Here is a 22,730-nt window from a genome sequence, read left to right on the forward strand (position 1 = left end):
CAGTCTCTCAGTCGTGTCCGAATCTCTGCGACCCCATGAATCACAGCACGCCAGGCCTCCCTGTCCATCACCAACTCCCGGAGTTCACCCAAACTCATGTCCACAGAGTCGGCGATGCCATCCAGCCATCTCAATCTCCGTCGTCCCCTTCTCCTCCCGCCCCCAACCTTTTCCAGCATCAGAGTCTTTTCCAGTAAGTCAACTCGTGGCATGAGGTGGCCAAAGTATTGCAGTTTCAGCTTTAGCATCAGTCCCTCCAATGAACATCCAGGATTGATCTCCTTTAGAATGGACTGCTTGGATCTCCTTGCAATATAAGGGACTCTCAAGAGTCTTCTCCAACACCACAGTTCAAAAGGATCGATTCTTCGGCGATCAGCTTTCTTCACAGTCCAACTCTCACATTCATACATGACCACGGGAAAAACCATTGCCTTGACTAGACGGACCTTTGTTGGCAAAGTAATGTCTCTGCTTTTTAATATACTATCAAGGTTGGTCATAACTTTCCTTCCAAGGAGCAAGCGTCTTTTAATTTCATGGCTGCAATTAGCATCTGCAGTGATTTTGGAGCCCCCAAAAATAAAGTCTGACACTCTTTCCACTGTTTGCCCATCTATTTCCCATGAAGTGATGGGATCAGATGCCATGATCTTTGTTTTCTGAATGTTGAGCTTCAAGCCAACCTTTTCACTCTCCTCTTTCACTTTCATCAAGAGGCTTTTGAGTTCCTCTTCACTTTCTGCCATAAGGGTAGTGTCATCTGCATATCTGAGGTTATTGATATTTCTCCCAGCAATCTTGATTCCAGCTTGTGCTTCTTCCAGCCTAGCGTTCCTCATGATGTACTCTGCATATAAGTTAAATAAGCAAGGTGACAATATACAGCCTTGACGTACACCTTTTCCTATTTGGAACCAGTCTGTTGTTCCATGTCCAGTTCTAACTGTTGCTTCCTGACCTGCATACAGGTTTCTCAAGAGGCAGGTGAGGTGGTCTGGGATTCCCATCTCTTTCAGAATGTTCCACAGTTTATTGTGATCCACAGAGTCAAAGGCTTTGGCATAGTCAATGAATATAGTAGATGCTAAATAGATAAAATAATTCTTGCTACCAAGGTTACTACTATGAGACCTGTAAAATCTGTAGAACACTTGAAGTTCAAAGTTAAGTATGAATTCTTTCCTTACTATTCTACCTCATAGCTCTTCAAAATGGTCATTCATGGAACAGAATTTTCAACATTACTAGTTCAAATAAGCTTGTTAAAAATGTGGCATATTGGTCCCACTCCAGAATGTTTGGATTGGAATGTGTTTTTTAAGAATATTTCCAGTTTTTTGTTTTTTTTTTTTGAATAGTCAGTTTATCCTGTGTCACATGAGTACAATACTCAAAAATAAATATGCCAACATATTTATATTATATTATATTATATTTTATGTTTTTATATTATATTTTGTATTTTATATATTATTACAATATCCTGATCATTTTATACTTCTTCTTCCTAGTCATAATACTTTCTGTAGTATTTTGTGGATCATATCTCTCCTCTTTTCTTGGGGTTAAAAATACGGTGAAAATATTTCTGTGTAAAAATTATAGTCTTGTGTAATAGCAGGCACTCTCCTAAAGGAAAACCAGGTTTCTGAACTTGCTGTTTCCATCTTGGGTCACATAAGGAAGTCTTCCCACGGCCACATGGCATCTGTACTTTGCATTTCAGGGACGACTGACATTCTGGGATGTGGCCATAGATTTTAATCAAGAGGAGTGGGAATGCCTGGACCTCGGTCAGCGGGAATTGTACAGGGACGTGATGTTAGAGAACTATGGGAACCTGGCCTCCTTGGGTGAGGACAACTTCCTTCCAGAATAGCTTACCCACCCACTAGGTTTTGGTTCCTTCATTTCTAGAATGTCTCCTGAAATTTTCTGCGTCCCACAGTAGTTTCAGATGTCTGCTTTCTAGGGGGAAATGAGTATCTGTGAGTTTAGAAAGAAAAGCTTCATGATGATTCGTTATGCTGGTAAGCTTTTTCTTCCTTGATGTACTCTGCCTCCTTCATTCTAGGTTAGTGGTAATTGTTTAAGTTCTGTGGTATTAAATAGTTGCACCCTCTCTTAATCTCACATTTACACACTTACTTTTGGCTTAGCAGTACTTGACCAAATTCTCAGGATCTGATTGTTATGTATTTATTAGTGTTGTATAGGTGCTTTGAATAAAGGATTTGGGGAGATCATTCTCTAGGCTTTAGTAATATTCTCCCATGCATTCCTGTCTCACCTGAATACATACAGGATTGGACACAGATGAATCTCTAAGAACACTAATATTCCTTTCTCTGATGAACAGGTCTTGTGGTCTCTCAGCTGGACCTGGTCTCCTTTCTGGAGCAATTGAATGATCCCAGGAGTATAAGGACAATGGAGACAACAGACATATACCCAGTAGGTATGAACGGACTCAGATGAGAGGTCCAAGGAGCAGTGAGGAAGTCATCCTTTGTCAGGTGGTTCTGGAAGATCTCCCTCAGTGGAAATGGTTTTGGAAAACCTGGGTTTATTTCTGCTACTGTCATAGAAATGTATCAGCTGCCCCATTCTCTCCCTTAAATCATGCATGAATTCATCTCCAGTGATTACTTTTCTCCATCACAGTGTGAACTAAAAGTTCCTCTTGGCTTGTGACAAACTGCATTCATTGGTTGCTCTTCCATTTCTTGGGGCTCCTAGGAAAACTGTGCCATTTATGAGGAACTGTATGACAGTCCTTTTAAAGTTTCTTTCTACCTCTAGACAAAAATGTCTGCGTGAAGTGGTAGACAAACTGCTAAACTTCTAGGAATACTGGGGACAGGTTTTTGTTTTCTGATTTATAACTTCTTATCCACTGGGAGCTAGAGATAGGACCTTCTAAACAAATTACAAATTCGAGTAATTTTTCACTGCAGAAAGCAAAACCTCATGAAAATGAAAGAATGCACATCTCAGGTTGACTTCAAAGTTTTTCTTTTCCTTATATGATTTCATATTAAATATCTCAAGTGTATTCGTCCTTATTCTAAAATGCTAAACTACATTAATATATTCAATTACCTCATAGAATTTTAAAATAAATTGGCATAAAAGCTTAGCACATTTTCCACCCATATTATTAATGGTTGATTCAAACTGTAAGAATTTCTAGATTATAAAAAGAAATCTTTTTAAAAAGTTCTAGTTGGAATACAACTGTTTTATAATTTTGTTCTACTGTACACCAAAAAGAATCAATTACACCTATCAGTCAGCTCATTCAGTCCCTCAGTCATGTCCCGTTCTTTGCAACCCCATTGACTGCAGCACACCAGGCTTCGCTCTCCAAAACCAACATCTGGAGCCTGGTCAAACTCATGTCCACCAAGTCTGTGATGCCATACAACACTCTCATCCTCTGTTGTCCCCTTCTCCTCCTGCCCTCAATTTTTCCCAGCATCAGGGTCTTTTCTGGTCAGTCAGTTCTTTGCATGAGGCGGCCAAATTACTGGAGCCTCAGCTACAGCATCAGTCTTTCCAGTGAATGTTCAGGACTGATTTCCTTTGGAATGTAGTGGTGTGATCTCCTTGCAGTTCAAGGGACTCAGAGTCTTCTGCAACACCGCAGTTCAAAACCATCGGGTTTTCGGGACTCAGCTATCTTTATGGTCCAACTCTCACATCCATACATGACTACTGGAAAAACCTTAGCATTGACTAGACAGACATTTTTTGGCAAAGTAACGTCTCTGCTTTTTAATATGCTGTCTAGGTTGCTCATAGTTTTCCTTCCAAGGAGCACGTATCTTTTACTATCATGGCTGAAGTCAACATCTGCAGTATTTTTTGAGCCCCCAAAAATAAAGTCTGTCACTGTTACCATTGTTTCCCCAACTGTTTTCCATGAAGTGATGGGACTGGATGCCATGATCTTGGATTTTTGAATGTTGAGTTTGAAGCCAGCTTTTCACTCTCCTCTTTCAGTTTCATCAGGAGACGACTCAGTTTCTCTTTGCTTTCTGCCATGAGGATGGTGTCATCTGTATATCTGACGTTGTTGATATTTTTCCTGCATCTTGATTACAGCTTGTGCTTCTTCCAGCCCGCCATTTAGCATGATGAAAAGTGAAAGTGAATACTGCTCAGTCGTGTCCGACTCTTTGCGACCCCACAGACTATACCATCCATGGAATTCTCTAGGCCAGAATACTGGAGTGGGTAGCCTTTCCCTTCTGCAGGGAATCGTCCCAACCCAGGGATCGACCCAGGGCTCATGCATCATGTACTCTGCACACAAGTTAAATAAGCAGAGTGACAATATACAGTCTTGACATACTCCTTTCCCAATTTGGAACCAGTCGTTGTTCCATGTCTGGTTCTAACTCTTGTTTCTTGACCTGCATACACATTTGTCAGGAGGCAGGTGAGGTGGTCCGGTATTGCCATCTCTTTAAGAATTTTCCAGTTTGTTGTGATCCACACAGTCAAAGGCATTGGCATAGTCAATAAAGCCAAAGCAGATGTTTTTCTGGAACTTTCTTGCTTTTCAGTGACCCAAGGGATGTTGGCAATTTGATCTCTGGTTCCTTGGCCTTTTCTAAATCCAGCTTGAACATCTGGAATTTCTCCGTTCACATTCTGTTGAAGTCTCACTTGGAGAATTTTGAGCCTGCTTTTGCTAGTGTGTGAAATGAGTGCAATTGAGCGGTAATTTTAACAGTTTTTCGCATTGCCTTTCTTCGAGATTAGAATGAAAACTGATGTTTCCCAGTCCTGTGGCCACTACTGAGGTTTCCAAATTTGCTGGCATATTGAGTGCAGCACTTTCACAGCATCATCTTTAAGATTTGAAATAGCTCAGCTGGAATTCCATCACCTCCACTAGCTCTGCTGGTAGTGATGCTTCCTTAGACCCACTTGATTTCAGACTCCAGGATGTCTGTCTCTAGGTGAGTGATCACACCATCCTGGTTATCACGGTCATTAAGATATTTTTATATAGCCCTTCCACGTATTCCTGACACATTTTGTTAAGATCTTCTGCTTCTGTTAGGTCCATACCATTTCTGTACTTTATTGTGCCCATCTTTGCATGAAATGTTCCCCTGGTATCTTTAATTTTCTTGAAGCGATCTCTACTTTTTCCCATTCTATTGATTTCCTTCTCATTTAGGTCTCCACAGAGCAATGAGTAGAAGTCCCAGTGTTTCAAGCATATTTTCAAAGTCACTCTTTCATTTAATTTCTTAAGAAATTATTAGGTTTATCTTATGTGTAATGAGCTTCCTCAGATATTTTCCTATGTGTCTTCACTTTATGATTAGTTCTCTGTCACTATCATTTATTATTTTTATATTGAAGCATCTCATAGACATTCTTGGAAACATGTTTGACAAGAAGGGGACTAAAGAATTATTAGGCACCTAGGATTTGTGAAAATATTTTTGTCTCCACTTAAGATGACTAAAAGCAAGAAGTAATCATTAGATTGCCTATCTCCTCTTCATTTAGTGGTTCCTGTAGGTTTTTAGCACACTTCTCCCTATGTCACATATTTCTTTGCCATCTCATTTTGTCCAGTTTTCTGCTTGTAGTCTCCATTTGGAAAGCTACAGGCACCTAGTTAGTCATCCTGGTACCTGCACCTTGGTGCATGAGATTGGTCCAGAGGTTTGTGCTGTGCTCTATGGTGGTTCAGGCTTACACCACAAGCATCCCCTTTGCAGAGCTCCTCCCTCACTCCCGTCCCTTCAGGATGTTTCCTCATAGCCAACCGCAGTCCCCTGCCTTGGTCTGCTCTCCAACCCCCACATTCCAGCACCCAGCCCTTGTCTGCAGGGGTGGACACCCTCTCAGGCTGGCTGGGCAGGGCTGGGGTCAGTACCCTGTGTGCAGGTCTCACTCTGTCCTGCTGCCACAGGCTGGTTTCCATGTTCTCTTCCCACAGAGAATGAGGCTCTCCTTCCGTCCAAAGTGAGCTCCCCAGCAAGGGGTTTCCCCAGATGTGGAGACCTCTCCTTACTCTCATCTCCCCGCAGGGTTGCAGGCCCCATCCCACTTCCTCTCCTCTTCCTTCTTCTTTCTCTTGTCCTACTTGGCTCAGCAGAACATATCTTGTCCTTTTAGATTTCCACGGGCCTCTGCTATTGCCCAGCTTGGCTCTGTGAGAAGTGTTCCATTGCTGATGTTTTCTTGATGCATTTGTGGAGAGAGAAGTCCACGTCCTCCTAATCCTCTGGCATCTTGATCCTTCCTTCTCTATTTTATTTTTGAACTAGTAAAGGGTTCATCAATTTTCTCTAAATCTTTAAGGATATTCCCTGAGAATATCAGGTACAAATACTTATTATTTGCTATCTTTCAGCTGTGTCTCCACAAGACACCCCGGATTTGATGCCAAGGAAACCAAGGATAGAAGATTTGTTTTGAAAAGCAAAGACAGAGAAGATGTTTATATGAACATAAAGAAATTGAGAGAGTTACACATAAGGCAAACATTACTACTGCAAAAAGAAATGAGCAACATGAGTCAAATTGGGAAAAACACCAATTTCAGTCTTCAACATCTGCTGAGAAGTGTAAGTTTTTAAGGAAAGATTTACATCATCTTTTGAAACATACATGTTCTCTGAAAGGAAACGTGATATATTTGGAAGGTGATTTAGTCTCTACTGCAAAAACTCATTCAAACAATTCTGAACATAGCCTTCATTTAAACATACATTCAAGCATGTCTGAACATCTGAAATTTAAAAATGAGGGGCAAAACTCACAACATGCTCAATTTGATGGATCTTTGAGCAGGAAATTATTATTCTTCCAGCAAAAGATATTTTCTCTCCATTCCATGATGTATAATGTTGATCATAAGGGAAGAGATGTAGTCCAACCATCATTGTTCAATACACATCATGATATTGCTAATACGGAACAACTTTCCTTAAGTAAGAGCTCCAGCTCTAGTAATTACAAGACTGTTTATGGTGGAGTGAGAAGGTATTCAAGCAATGAAACTGGGTATAAGGTTGAAGGAGACTCAAACCTTATGAAACATCAGGGACCTGAATCTTCACACAGGGATTCTAAAAGTAATCAATGTAGAAATATCTTTTTTCAGATGTCAGTTCTTTCTCTAAAGAGTATTCATACTGGAGAGAAGACTTATAATTGTAGTGAATATGGTAAAGCTTCTAATCAGTCTTCAGAACTTGTTCAACAGCAGACTATTCAAAACCCACAGAAAGAAAACCAATGTAAGATACATGGGAAAGCCTTTAGTACCTCATCTGATTTAAGTAGACACAGGAAAATTCATACAGAAAGGAAATCTTTCAAATGTACAGAATATGGCAAAACATTTGTCCATTGCTTACTTCTTACTCAACATCAGCTTATTCACACTAGAGAGAAATGTTATAAATGTACAGAATGTGGCCAAGCCTTTAATCAGAACTTTAATCTTACTATATATCTGCGAGTACATAGTGGAGAGAAACCATATAAACGGACAGAATGTGACAACCTTTAATCAGAAATCAATTCTCACTAATCATCTACGAGTTCATACTGGAGAGAAACCTTATAAATGTACAGAATGTGGCAAAGCCTTTAATCAGAACTTTAATCTTACTATACATCTCTGAGTACATAGTGGAGAGAAACCATATAAACGTACAGAATGTGACAAAACCTTTAATCAGAAATCAATTCTCACTAATCATCCACGAGTTCATACTGGAGAGAAACCCTGTAAATATACAGAATGTGGCAAAGCCTAATCGGAGCTCAGTTCTTATCATCAACAAATTCAAACTGGGGAGAAACCTTATAAATGTAAGGAACATGACAAAGCCTTTATCAGTTGTTCAGAGCTTACTCGACATCAGCAAATTCATAGTGGAGAGAGACCTTATCATTGTACAGAGTGTGGCCGAGCCTTTACTCAGAGTTCAAATTTAATTGCACATCATCGAATCCACACTGCGGAGAAACCATGCAAATGTACAGAATGTGGCAAAGCCTTGAATCATAAATCAATTCTCACTACACATCTACGAGTTCATACTGGAGAGAATCCATACAAATGTACAGAATGTGGCAAATCCTTTAATCAGAAATCAAATCTCACTACACATCTACGAGTTCATACTGGAGAGAAACCTTATAAACATGAAGATTGTGGCAAAGGCTTTACTCATAGTGGTCATCTCACTAAACAGCTGAGAGCACACACTGGAGAAAAACTCTAGTAATGGAACAAGTGATGAAAGGTTTGCCCTAAACATGCGTCAGAAAACATGAGAGTTTATACAAGAAACCTATGGAAATGATGTAACAAATACGTAGAAAAGTAATCGAAAATCAAATGTAAATAAACATAAGAGACTGCATATTAGAAAGTATTTCATCAATCGCTTTTCTGAAGTCTCTCTGAAGGAGAATTGCTGTAGGGAGTACTCCATAGTTAAAACTCATAGAAAATGGATATTTTAGCATGAATCGTGAGATGAAGGTTGATGGTTAGAAACTTAGAATTATTGGCAATGTGTGCTTGTTTATAATGACGTGATTTGAGATTATGTGAAGTGAATGTAATTCGATTCTCAAATAATCCATACTATGCTTCGCTTCTATATTGTGTATGCAAACGTAGGTTTTGGATGGTTTATGCTTCAAAGACTAGACTTTTTATATTGTGTTGCAACCATTTCCATCTATTCTCCATTAGAAGATGAAGGATACCATAGTGCAACATGTACAGTTCAGTTCAGTTCATTTCACTCCCTCAGTCATGTCCGACTCTTAGTGACCCCAAGAAGCACAGCACGGCAGGTCTCCCTGTCCATCACCAACTCCCAGAGTTCACTCAAACTCATGTCCATCGAGTCAGTGATGCCATCCAGCCATCTCATTCTCTGTCCTCCCGTTCTCCTCCCGCCCCCAATCCCTCCCAACATCAGAGTCTTTTCCAGTAAGTCAACTCATCGCATGAGGTGGCCAAAGTATTGGAGTTTCAGTTTTAGCGTCAGTCCTTCCAATGAACACCCATGATTGATTTCCTTTAGAATGGACTGGTTGGATCTCCTTGCAGTCCAAGGGACTCTCAAGTCTTCTCCAGCACCACAGTTCAAAAGCATCAATTCTTCGGCGATCAGCTTTCTTCACAGTCCAACTCTCACATCTGTACATGACCATGGGAAAAACCATAGCCTTGACTAGACAGACCTTGGTTGGCAAAGTAATGGCTCTGCTTTTCAATATGCTATCTAGGCTGGTCATAACTTTCCTTCCAAGGAGTAAGCATCTTTTAATTTCCTGGCTGCAATCAGCATCTGCAGTGATTTTGGAGGCCCCAAAAATAAAGTCTGACGCTATTTCCACTGTTTCCCCATCTATTTCCCATGAAGTGATGGGCCCAGATGCCATGATCTTTGTTTTCTGAATGTTGAACTTTAAGCCAACTTTTTCACTCTCCTTTCACTTTCATCAAGAAGCTTTTTAGTTCCTCTTCACTTTCTGCCATAAGGGTGGTGTCATCTGCATATCTAAGGTTATTGATATTTCTCCCGGCAGTCTTGATTCCAGCTTGTGCTTCTTCCAGCCCAGACTTCCTCATGATGTACTCTGCATATAAGTTAAATAAGCAGGGTGACAATATACAGCCTTGACGTACTCCTTTTCCTATTTGGAACCAGTCTGTTGTTCCATGTACAGTTCTAACTGTTGCTTCCTGACCTGACCTTGCATACAGGTTTCTCAATAGGCAGGTCACGTGGTCTGGTATTCCCATCTCTTTCAGAATGTTCCACAGTTTATTGTGAACCACACAGTCAAAGGCTTTGGCACAGTCAATGAAGCAGAAAGAGATGTTTTTCTGGAACTCTCTTGCTTTCTCCATGATCCAGCGGATGTTGGCAATTTGATCTCTGGTGCCTCTGCCTTTTCTAAAACCTGCTTGAACATCTGGAAGTTCACGGTTCACATATTGCTGAAGCCTGGCTTGGAGAATTTTGAGCATGACTTTACTAGCGTGTGAGATGAGTGCAACTGTGCGGTAGTTTGAGCATTCTTTGGTATTGCCTTTCTTTGGGATTGGAATGAAGACTGACCTTTTCCAGTCCTGTGGCCACTGCTGAGTTTTCCAAATTTGCTGGCATATTGAGTGCAGCACTTTCACAGCATCATCTTTCAGGATTTGAAATAGCTCAACTGGAATTCCATCTCCTCCACTAGCTTTGTTTGTAGTGATGCTCTCTAAGGCCCACTTGACTTCACATTCCAAGATGTCTGGCTCTAGGTGAGTGATCACGCCATCGTGATTATCTTGGTCGTGAACATCTTTTTCTGTACAGTTCTTTTGTGTATTCTTGACTCCTCTTCTTAATATCTCCAGCTTCTGTTAGGTCCATACCATTCCTGTCCTTTATTTTGCCCATCTTTGCATGAAAATTTCCCTTGATATCGCTAATTTTCCTGAAGAGATCACTGTTCTTTCCCATTCTGTTGTTTTCCTCTCTTTCTTTGCATTGATCACTGAGGAAAACTTTCTTATCTTTCCTTGCTATTCTTTGGAATTCTGCATCTTTGCTTTACTCTTTTGCCTTTAGCTTCTCTTCTTTTCTCATCTATTTGTAAGGCCTCCTCAGACAACCAATTAGCCTTTTTCATTTCTTTTTTGGGGATGGCCTTGATCACAGCCTCCTGGACAATGTCTTGAACATTCATCTGTAGTTTCAGGCACTCTTCCAGATCTAATCCCTTAAATCTATGTGTCACTTCCACTGTTATATGTTAGTATACGATATTTATCTTTCTGTTTCTGACTTACTGCACTCTGTATAACAGGCTCTAGTTTCATCCACTTCATTTGAACTGACAAAAGTGCATTCTTTTTTTATGGCTGAGTAATATTCCATTGTGTATATGTACCACAATTTCTTTTGCCTTCATTTTGTTGTTTGTTGTTTAGTGGCTAACTTGTATGGAACTCTGGGATCCCATGGAATGCAGCAAGCCAGGTTTCCTTATCCTTCATCAATGCCTGGAGTTTGCTCAAATTCATGTGCATTGAGTCAACAAAGCTATTCAACCATTTCACCCTCTGTCACTCCCCTGTCCTTTGGCTTTCACTCTTTCCCAGCATCAGGATCTTTCCAATGAGTTGGCTCATCACACCAGGTAATCAGAGTATTGCAGCTTCAGCCTCAGCATCAATCCTTCCAATGAATAATCAGGATTGATTTCCTTTAGGGTTGACTTGTTTGAGCTTCTTGGAGTCCAAGGGACTCTCAGTACTCTTCTCCCACACCACAATTTGAGGCATCAGTTCTTCAGTGGTCAGCCTTCTTGATGGTCCAACTATCACATCCGTATGTGACTACTAGAAAAACCATTAGTCAGTTCAGTCACTCAGTTGTGTCCGACTCTTGGTGACCCCATGAATCACAGCACGCCAGGCCTCCCTGTCCATCATCAACGCCCAGAGTTCACAAAGTGTTGTCTCTGGTTTTTAATGCACTGTCTAGGTTTGTCATAGCTTTTCTTCCAAAGAGAAAGTGTCTGAATTTCATGGCTGCAATCACCATCCACAATGAATTTGGAACCCCCTTCAAAATTAAATCTGTCACTGTCTCTGTTTTCCCCATCTATTTGCTATTAAGTGATGGGACTAAATGCCATGATCTTAGTTTTCTGAATGTTGAGTTTTCAACCAGCTCTTTTCACTCTTCTCTTTCACCCCCATTAAGAGCCTTTTTACTTTCTCTTCACTTTCTACCAGTAGTGGTATCATGTGCATGTCTGAGGTTGTTGATATTTCTCCGGGCAATCCTGACTCCAGGTTGTACTTCACCCAGCACATCATTTGCATAATGTACTCTGAATAGAATTTAAATAAGCAGGGTGACAATATATACACTTGAGGTCCTCCTTTCCCTATTTGAAACCAGTTCGTTGTTCTATGTCTGGTTCTAACTGTTGCTTCAGGACCTGCATATCCTTCACTCTGGGTTAGTGGTAATTCTATAAATTCTGTGGTATAAAATAGTGGCAACCTCCTCTTAAAATCAGATTTCCACTACCTGCTTTTGCCTCAGTAGTGTTTGAGTACAATATCAGAATCTGATTTTTACGCATTTGTATTTTAAAGGTTCAGTTCAGTTCAGTTCAGTAGCTCAGTCGTGTCCGACTCTCCGCGACCCCATGAATCACAGCACGCCAGGCCTCCCTGTCCATCACCAACTCCCGGAGTTCACTCAAACTCATGTCCACAGAGTCGGTGATGCCATCCAGCCATCTCATTCTCTGTCGTCCCCGTCTCCTCCCACCCAGAATCACTCCCACCATCAGAGTCTTTTCCAGAGAGTCTACTCGTTGTATGAGGTGGCCAAAGTATTGGAGTTTCAGCTTTAGCATCAGTCCTTCCAATGAACACCCAGGACTGATCTCCCTTAGGATGGACTGGTTGGATCTCCTTGCAGTCCAAGGGACTCTCAAGAGACTTCTCCAACACCACAGTTCAAAAGCATCAATTCTTGGCGCTCAGCAACTCTCACATCCATACATGACCAGTGGAAAAACCATAGCCTTGACTAGACGAACCTTTGTTGGCAAAGTTATATCTCTGCTTTTTAATATGTTGTCTAAGTTGGGTCATAACTTTCCTTCCAAGGAATAAGCGTCTTCTAGTTTCATGGGACCAGATGCCATGATCTTAGTTTTCTGAATGTTGAGATTGAAGCCAACTTTTTCACTCTTCTGTTTGAATTTCATCAAGAGGCTTTTAAATTCCGCTTCACTTTCTATCCATATCAAAAGAGCATCCTAAATAATCCCTTTCACCAACTGGAAAAGCTAATATGAAGGAAAGACAAGAGATCTCTTCAAGAAAATTAGAGATACCAAGGGAACATTTCATTTGCAAAGATGGGCTTGATAAAGGACAGAAATGGTATGGACCTAACAGAAGCAGGAGATATTAAGAAGAGGTGGCAAGAATACACAGAAGAACTGTACAAAAAAGATCTTCATGACCAAGATAATCACGATGGTATAATCATTCACCTAGAACCAGACATCTTGGAATGTGAAATCAAGTGGGCCTTAGAAAACATCACTAGGAACAAAGATAGTGCATGTGATGGAATTCCAATTGAGTTATTCCAAATCCTGAAAGATGATGTTGTGAAAGTGCTGCACTCAATATGCCAGCAAATTTGGAAAACTCAGGACTGGAAAAGGTCAGTCTTCATTCCAATCCCAAAGAAAGGCAATGCCAAAGAATGCTGAAACTACCGCACAATTGCACTCATCTCACACGCTAGTAAAGTCATGCTCAATATTCTCCAAGCCAGGCTTCAGCAATATGTGAACCGTGAACTTCCAGATGTTCAAGCTGGTTTTAGAAAAAGCAGAGACCAAATTGCCAACATCTGCTGGATCACTGAGAAAGCAAGAGAGTTCCAGAAAAACATCTATTTCTGCTTCATTGACTATGCCAAAGCCTTTGACTGTGTGGATCACAACAAACTGTGGACAATTCTGAAAGGGATGGGAATACCAGACCACCTGACCTGCCTCTTGAGAAACCTGTATGCAGGTCAGGAAGCAACAGTTAGAACTGGACATGGAACAACAGACTGGTTCCAAATAGGAAAAGGAGTACGTCCAAATAGGAAAAGGTTGTATATTGTCACCCTGCTTATTTAACTTATATGCAGAGTACATCATGAGGAAGTCTGGGCTGGAAGAAGCACAAGCTGGAATCAAGACTGCTGGGAGAAATATCAATAACCTCAGATATGCAGACGATACCACCTTTTGGCAAAGTGAAGAGGAACTAAAAAGCCTCTTGATGAAAGTGAGAGGAGAGTGAAAAAGTTGGCTTGAAGCTCAACATTCAGGAAACAAAGATCATGGGATCTGGTCCCATCACTTCATGGGAAATAGATGGGGAAACAGTGGAAACAGTGTCAGACTTTATTTTTTTGGGCTCCAACATCACTGCGGATGCTGATTGCAGCCATGAAATTAAAAGTTGTTTTACTCCTTGGAAGGAAAGTTATGACTAACCTAGATAGCATATTAAAAGGCAGAGACATTACTAGTCAAGGCTATGGCTTTTAGAGTGGTCATGCATGGATGTGAGAGTTGGACTGTGAAGAGGGCTGATTGCCGAAGAATCGATGCTTTTGAACTGTGGTGTTGGAGAAGACTCTTGAGAGTCCCTTGAACTGCAAGGAGATCTAACTAGTCCACTCTAAAGGAGATCAGTCCTGGGTGTTCATTGGAAGGACTGATGCTAAACCTAAAACTCCAATACTTTGGCCACCTCATGGGAAGAGTTGACTCACTGGAAACGACTCTGATGCTGGGAGAGATTGGGGGAAGGAGCAGAAGGGGACGACAGAGGATGAGATGGCTGGATGGCATCACCGACTCAATGGACATGAGTTTGAGTGAAGTCCGGGAGTTGGTGATGGACAGGGAGGCCTGGTGTGCTGTGATTCGTGGGGTCGCAAAGAGTCAGACATGACCGAGCGACTGAACTGAATGAAGGAAATCCTACACAAGCATCCCATCTCTATTGGCTCAGTCCTGGGAGTGGCTTGCCACTCTTCTTGCTCCTGACAGGGAGTGATAAGGAACAGAGGGCTCAAGAGAGATAGGAAACAGCACACAGGAATCTTACTATGAAACATTCCCTGACAGTCCATGACTAAGACTCTCAGCTCCTAAGTCAGGGGGATGGGTTCAATACCTTCTTAGAGAAACAGATCCCACACCCCACAGCTAAAGTTTTCCTGTGTCAACGAACTCTCCCACACGGCTCCAAGACCCTGCCTGCTACTAAGACACAAGTGAGCCAAACATTAAATCAGTGTATTTTTCAAAAGAACTTTATATAACTTGAGAGAATACCAAAACAAGAAAAAAATCAATCAAATAATTTCAACATTTTTCTGCACACAGGAATACATGAAAATGAGATTATACTTACTAAGAATATTAAAGTTATTCATGTCAAGAAAATCAAGATCATTTTTAAAGGGTAAATATATATATACATCTACTTGTGGATGATACTCTTTGTTTATTTTACATACATTTAGGGTGGAAACATACACAGCAGTATAAGATAAATTACGACTCTTGGTTCTGAAGCTTTTCTTTCTTGAAACACTGTATCATTTGTGTAGAGCTTTATCTTTCAACAGAGTGGAAAACAGATTAGCACCATTATGACTGTTGTAAACATTTTGAAAAAATTTAAAAAAAATGTGGTAAAAAGACGGTGTGTGTGATTTGAGTGTGGAGTCTTCTGGAAACATCATACCTGGGCTTGAGTGATCAATACGCCTACACCAAAAACCCACTATCTATAATCAACACAATGAGTGTTCATTCTCAGAAGCAAAGAGAAACCAAGAAGATGGGGAGTTTCTCCATTAAGTATGAGTGTTTCCACACATTGCTTATTTCTTTTTTCCATAACCTTGTTTAAAGAGAGAGGAAAAAAGTAGAATTTCATAGTCTCATGATGTCAGAGAGACGTCTCCAGAACCAGTGGGCATCAGATGTCATGGTGTGATGGATCACATGAAAGATGCACTACCACTGCATGGGCATTTTGGAATTAACAAGGAAAGTATAACTTGAATCTAACATTAAAAAATGTCAATTTTATGCAAATTTAATTTCACACACACTTCCCCTGTTTAGTATCCTAATAATGCATTTAGCTAGTAAGTATTAGCAATGCAAAGGACAGTATCTCCTAGTTTTTTTATTTCTGAAAATTTTCTGAAAAACTCGGGACCACTAGGTTCAGTCACCGGGCTTCCCAGCTGTCTCGGTGGTAAAGAATCTGCCTGCCAATGCTGGAGATGTGGCTTCAGTCTCAAGGTGGAGAGAATCCCCGGGACAAGGAAATGGCAACCCACTGCAAAATTCTTGCCTGAAAAATCCCATGGACAGAAGAGAGTTGGTTCTATGTATAATGGCACATTCAAACTCTGTTTTAAATATCTAAATTGCATCCAGGTGCTAAGTGATTACTGCATTTCCCAACCTCCCTAAAATCCAACACCAAACTACAACCCAGTGGGAGTGAGGATTGGAGTGTCTCCCCATGCTGATCTCTCACAAAAAGAATAGTTTCAACAGTTGAAAGTCGCTGATTCACGTTGAAAATTCAGCATGCTCCATAGAAAACGAGCATGCAGACAAGGGAGAAAAGGCTCTGGGACAAAGAAAGTATTCTAAAGGGCAGGTCTTCAATATTATAAGAAGAAATGGGAAAAAATAAGATGATAACAAATGACCGAGAAGAAAAATTAGGAGCAGAGAGCTAAAGGCTTGCAGATTCTCATTCGGGCATTTCAGGAGGAAAAGCAGATGCAGCCCCAGATCCTGGACAGGATATTCACCTGAGAAGCTGCCATTTCCTCCTCTTCTTCCTCCTTCTCTGTCTTCTCTGGGGATGTTACACTGCAAACGCACTTCTGAATTTTGAGAAAATACCTTGGAGGGCATCAACTCAGCTCTTTAACCTGCAACCACTGCTCCTACAGAAAGAAGGACCTTGAAAAGCTGAGAAGACTGACCTGTCCTGTCCTCTGTCTCAGGAGAGATTCAGAAACAATCAATTCCTACCTGGAGACCAGCTTGTGAACTAATGTGAGTTGACTGACTTCCCCGGTCCAAATCCAGTTAGACCAACCCTGCTGCCTCTTCATGGATGAAGCCGGGGCTCAGCTCTCACAGATGGACCAGGAGCCACGTCCTTAACCTGGGCCTCTCCTTAGAATCCCCTGGAGCACTTCCTACACACCACACTGATGCTCCCACAGGACCAACATAGAACTCTGTTAGCAGGGCATCTGTGAGGTCAATCCTAACACTGGTCACCTGATCCTGATGGGAAACCAGATGGAAACCACTTGGCTAAAGATTTCTTCTGAATCATTTCAATGAATACAAATCCCTGGTGGTCAGGTCCCCACTCCAACAAGTTATGAATCTTCAGGTCTACAGTGGGGCCATAAAAGGAGTCATCAGCAAATCCTGTTTTTTCTGATATTTCTTCCCCCAAACCAATGTTCAGGAGTTCTGAGCTCAAAGCCTCACACTCACTGCACATAAGACCTCTCTGTAGGGGAGGATTTAGGGCAGGAATTTCTGAGAGAGGTCAAAGCTAGAATCAGGCACAGAAAATACCAGTTCTTGTGGTTTATCCTTAATTAGTTATGCTGGGTGAGGTGCTCTGGGCTCCCTAGGCTGAGTGTGAATTAATCCATTCAAACGAAGGAATCCGGTGAGCACTGTGAGGGTGTCATTGAAGGGGGGCCTGTGAAGTAGACCCTGGGGTTCAGCAAGACTGCTGATCTCAAGGAAGGGGGCCATCTAGTGGAAGTGCTCACAGGACTGGCTGGTATGAGTTCAAGGAATCACAGGCTGCCTGCTCCCCAGACAGATGCTGAGGCAGCAACATAATGGAACAGCTTAGAAAAGCTGTCAACAATATTCATTGTTTGATATAAGGATGTGAGATTGGTGACTTTTACGGCTTACCAAACAAAGCCTAGGAAGCACTTAGCAAGCATGGTATACACTAATTCCAAGCCTTTTCCAGGAAGAGTTTCTAATACGTTTCTAGGTTATCACAGAAGCTGAGTTCATTTCAACATTGTCAAGTAATAATCATGACTTGTGTTGATATTATAAGGATACATCAATATTGAGGTGAACTGTCATTGTGATCTTACAAATCAAGGATATTACTGTTGAAACCTTAGAACAAACTTCTATCTTACTTTAATACGTGGAAAGATTAAATGATCACTTACATCATGGCAACCTTCAGATATTTCACATCAATGCCAAACACCTCCATTTAGATGGTCATTTCCATTTTACATTATGGTATCCTTCATCTTCTAATGGAGAATAGACAGAAATGGTTGCAACACAATATAAAAAAGCTAATCTTTAATAAACCATCAAAGATCTATGTTTCCAAATACAGTAGAAAGAAAGCTTAGTATGGATTGAGTGTTGAATTACATTCACGTCAAAGAACCTCATCATGTCATTATAAACAAGCATACAAATGGCAATCCACTCCAGTACTATTCCCTGGAAAATGCCATGGACAAAGGAGCCGGGTAGGCTACAGTCTATGTGGTCGCAAAGAGTTGGACACGACTGAGTGACTTACTTTCACACACACAATGCTAAGAATTGTAACTTTCTAACCATCAACCTTCATCTCACGATTCATGCTAATATGTCAACTTTCTATGTGTTTTAACTATGGAGTCCTCTCTACAATCATTCTACTTCAGAGAAACTTCTGAAAACAAGATTGATGAAATGCCTTCTAGTATGCAAACTCTGATATTTATTTCGATTTAACTTTTGATTAAATACTTTTCTACATGAGTTTGAGTGAACTCCGGGAGTTGGTGATGGACAGGGAGGCCTGGCGTGCTGTGATTCATGGGGTCGCAGAGAGTTGGACACGACTGAGCGACTGAACTGAACTGAACATATTTGTTACATCACTCCGATTGGTTTCTTACATTAACTCTTGTGTTTTTCATGCATGTTTACGGCAAACCTCTTCCATCACTTGTTCCATGACGAGGGTTTCCCTCCAGTGTGTGTTCTCAGATGTTTAGTGAGATGAGCACTCTGACTAAAGGCTTTGCCACATTCAGTACATTTATAAGGTCTCTCTCCAGTATGGATTCGCCGATGTCGAGTAAGCGTTGTGTTGCAACAAAAGGCTTTGCCACATTCAGTACATCTATATGGTCTCTCGCCAGTATGCATTCGCCGATGTTCAGTAAGATTAGAACGTGTAATAAAGGCCTTGCCACATTCTGTACATTTATAACGTCTATCCTCAGTATGAATTCGGTGGTGTTCAGTAAGGGCTGAACTCCTAATGAAGGCTTTGCCACATTCTTTACATTTGTATGGTTTCTCCCCGGTATGGATTCGATGATGTGCAGTAAAAACTGAGCAACGATCAAAGGCTTTGTTACATTCTTTACATTTATAAGGTCTCTCTCCAGTGTGGACTCGCTGATGGTAGGTTAGACGTGAGTAACAGATAAAGGCTTCGCTACATTCTGTACATTTATAAGGTTTCTCTCCAGTGTGAATTCGCTGATGTTGAATGAGATGTGAATTGTAAGTAAAGGCTTTGCCACATTCTGTACATTCATAAGGTTTCTCTCCAGTGTGAATTCGCTGATGTCGAGTAAGAAATGAGCAATGACGAAAGGCTTTGTTACACTCTTTACATTTATAAGGTTTCTCTCCAGCATGAATTCGCCGATGTTCAATAAGATCTGAGTTGTAAGTAAAGGCTTTGCCACATTCTGTACATTCATAAGGTTTCTCTCCAGCGTGAATTTGCTGATGTTGAGTAAGAAGGGAGCTATGGTTAAATGCTTTCTTACATTCTGTACATTTGAAAGGTTTCCTTCCTGTATGAATTTTCTTATGTCTACTTAGATTGGATGAGTTCCTAAACACTTTCCCACATATCTTACACTTCTTTTCTTTCTGTGGATTCTGAACGATGTCCTGTTGAATAAGTTCTGAAGACTGATTAGAAACCTTATCATATTCAATACAAGTCCTCTCTCCAGTACAAGTACTCTTATCTAGTGAAAAAACCTGATATTTGATCAAAGGTATTTCTAAATTTATTACTTTTATAATCCTTGTTTGAAGATTCAGGTCCCTGATGTTTTATAAGGTTTGATTCTCCTTCAACCATACACCCAGTTTCATTGATTGAATACCTTCTCAGTCCAGCATAAATGGTTTTGTAATTATTGGAGCTGGAGCTCTTACTTAAGGTCTGACTCATTTTATTACACGTGGAAAGTGGTTGTGTATTAACCATATCACAATATGTATTGAACAATGATGCTTGGATGGCATCCCTTCTATTATCATCAACATTATACATCTTGGAATGGAGAGAAAATATCTGTTGGGGGAAGAAAAATGACCCCCTGCTTATGGATCCCTCAAATTGATTAGATTGTGAGTTTTCCCACTCACTGTTAAATTGTAGGTGTTCAGACATGCTTGAATGTATGTTTAATCGAAGCCTACATTCAGAATTGTCTGAAGGAGTATTTGCAGTAGAGACTAGATTACCTTCCAGATTTTCCCCCTTTCCTTTTCGAGAACACGTATGTTTCAAAAAAGGATGGAAATCTTTTCTTAAACACTTGCACTTCTCCGCAGATGTTGAAGTCTGAAGTTGGTGATTCTCCCAGTTTGACTCAGGTTGCTCATTTCTTTCTGCAGTAATATTAGCATTATGTGTAACTGTCTCCATTTCTCTATGTCCATATAAACATCCTCTCTGTCTTTCATACACCCTCATACATTCCATGTCTTTCATTAAATTTAAGTTTCTGAGATATATTCCTAGGCTTGCTTTTGGGAATACATCTTCTAATGCTGGATTCTTCGGCATCAAATCCTGCGTGTCTTGTGGAGACATAGCTGAAAGATACCAAATAGCAAGTAATTTTCCCTGCTATTCTCAGTGAATATCTTTAAAGATTTAGAGAAAGTTGATGACCATAGCTAGGTTAAAAATAAATAGAGACGGAAGGATCAACATGCCACAGGATTAGGCAGATGTGGAGATCACCTCTCTCTCCACAAATGAATGAGAAATGGAACAATTCTCACAGAGCCCAGCTGAACACTAACCGAGGCCCTTGGAAATCTGAAAGGACGAGAAAGATTCCTGCTGAGCCAAGTAGGACAAAAGAAAGAAGAAGGAAAAGGAAGAGGAGAGGAAGTGGGTTGGGGTCTGGAACCCTGCGGGGAGATGAAAGAGAGGAGAGGTCTCCATATCAGGGGAAGCCCCTCACTGGGGGATCTCAGTTTGGACAGAAGGAGAGGCTCATTCTCTGTGGGAAGAGCACATGGAAACCAGCCTGTGGCAGCAGGACAGAGTGAGACCTGCACGCAGGGTACTGACCCCAGCCCTGCCCGCCCAGCCTGAGAGGGTGTCCACCCCTGCAGACAAGGGCTGGGTGCTGGAATGTGGGGTCTGGAGAGCAGACCGAGGCAGAGGACTGCGGTTGGCCAAGAGGAAACATCCTGAAGGGATGGGAGTGAGGGAGGAGCTCTGCAAAGGGGATGCTTGTGGTGAAGCCTGAACCAGCATAGAGCAGAGCACCACTGGTGAGTGATGGCCAAAGAAGAAGCCCATTGTATTCCCTGTCCCATGTGCCGGGCCCTGCTTGGCAGCAACTATGAAGAACTCCAGTTGCTTGAGCCTCAAGCGATGGCCTCCCCCATCGACCTCCTCCACAGTCAGCAGACTCCTGTGCTCTGGGGCAGCCTCTGGAGCAGACACCTGTGAGTTGGTCACACGCACAGATGGAGCTGAACGCACAGCTGAGCCCAGGGATAAAGAAGAAAAGCTGAAACCTCTCCTTGCAGCAACACAAGCCTTGGTCTTACACCCATGACCGGCTTTGAAACCTCAGCCCCTACAGCGCATCTGAATCAACAACCAGGGCTCTACAAGTCATGGCAGGTTAGCTTTAGGAGCTGTAGATATGTGGGCTCCTACAGAAGGGGGCTGGGCCAGGACAGAGCTTGAGCTGCCCCATAGCACCACAGCGGGTCCAGCTCCATGCTAAAAGTAATCCCAGGACCTGACTTCACTGAATCTACGCTGGTGACCTTGTGAAAACATCTGAGAGACCCCAGTGCCATGTGCCACCATGCCCATGGTTAAGGAGGGGCCAAGAGCAGTGCCAGCACTATATAACATGAGAGCTTGTAGAACACATGACAGGGGGCACCAGGGCCCACCCTCAGGTGAACGTCCCCAGAGGAGGAACACTCAGTGACTTCTCTCCCAGTGGCTGTGCTTCATTCCCCCAGCCTTGCACCGCAGATCAGAATCACAGCGAAGAATCAGATGCGGGGGCTCTACTCCACCACGCAGGGAGCAGGCACCATCACAGACAGGGCAGTAACAACCACAGAACAATGCGGAAACAGCCTGAATACCCAGGCAGGCTCTGGTCACAGTTAAATGCCATCAAAGCACATCAAGAGCGGATAAGGGCACACACATCTGGACCAACCTCACCCACCAAGGTGCAGACACCAGAAGGAAGGCTAACTAGGTTCCTGCACCCTTCAAAACACAGACCATAAACAGAACACTGGACAAAATGAGACGGCAAATAAATAGCTTACAGGGGAAGAAGCACGATAAAAACCTCCAAGGACCACTGAATTAAGGTGATAGGCAATCTAATGATTACTTCCTGCTTTTAGTCATCTAAAGTGGAGACACCAAACATTTTCACAAATCCTAGGTGCCTAGTAATTCTTAAATCCACTTCTTGCCACACATGTTTCTGAGAATGGTCTATTAGATATTTCATCTAAAAATCAGAAATGATAGTGACAGAGAACTAATCAGAAACTGAGGACACATAAGACAGTGTCCGAGGAAGCTGAATACAAATAAGATACACTTAATAAAGTACTAGTTTTAAGAAATTAAATAAGAAGAGAGATTTTAAAACTGTGATTGAAAGACGGAACTCTACTCATTGCTCTGTGGAGAACTAAATGGGAAGGAAATGAATAGAACAGTAAAGACTAGAGATCTCTTTGAGAAAATTAGAGGTACTGGG

At 41.6% G+C, this 22,730-nt stretch overlaps 1 protein-coding gene and 1 pseudogene across 2 annotated transcripts in view; both read right to left on the reverse strand.

Annotated features, from left to right (window-relative positions):
• Positions 1-22,730, reverse strand: part of LOC129546407 (uncharacterized) — a 72,879-nt gene that overhangs the window by 41,652 nt on the left and 8,497 nt on the right.
• The window catches only part of LOC148774279 (uncharacterized), a 44,869-nt pseudogene that overhangs the window by 14,538 nt on the left and 7,601 nt on the right, over positions 1-22,730 (reverse strand). Inside the window, exons 2-3 of the transcript XR_016035935.1 lie at positions 18,656-20,559; positions 16,452-16,512 (exon numbers count right to left, since the gene is read on the reverse strand). The product of XR_016035935.1 is annotated as an uncharacterized LOC148774279 (transcript). The remainder of the gene's footprint in view (positions 1-16,451; positions 16,513-18,655; positions 20,560-22,730) is intronic.

This window comes from Moschus berezovskii, chromosome 22 (genome assembly GCF_049115385.1).
Source record: "Moschus berezovskii isolate FMDL1 chromosome 22, NW_MosBer_1.0, whole genome shotgun sequence".
NCBI classification, from domain to species: Eukaryota; Metazoa; Chordata; class Mammalia; order Artiodactyla; family Moschidae; genus Moschus; species Moschus berezovskii.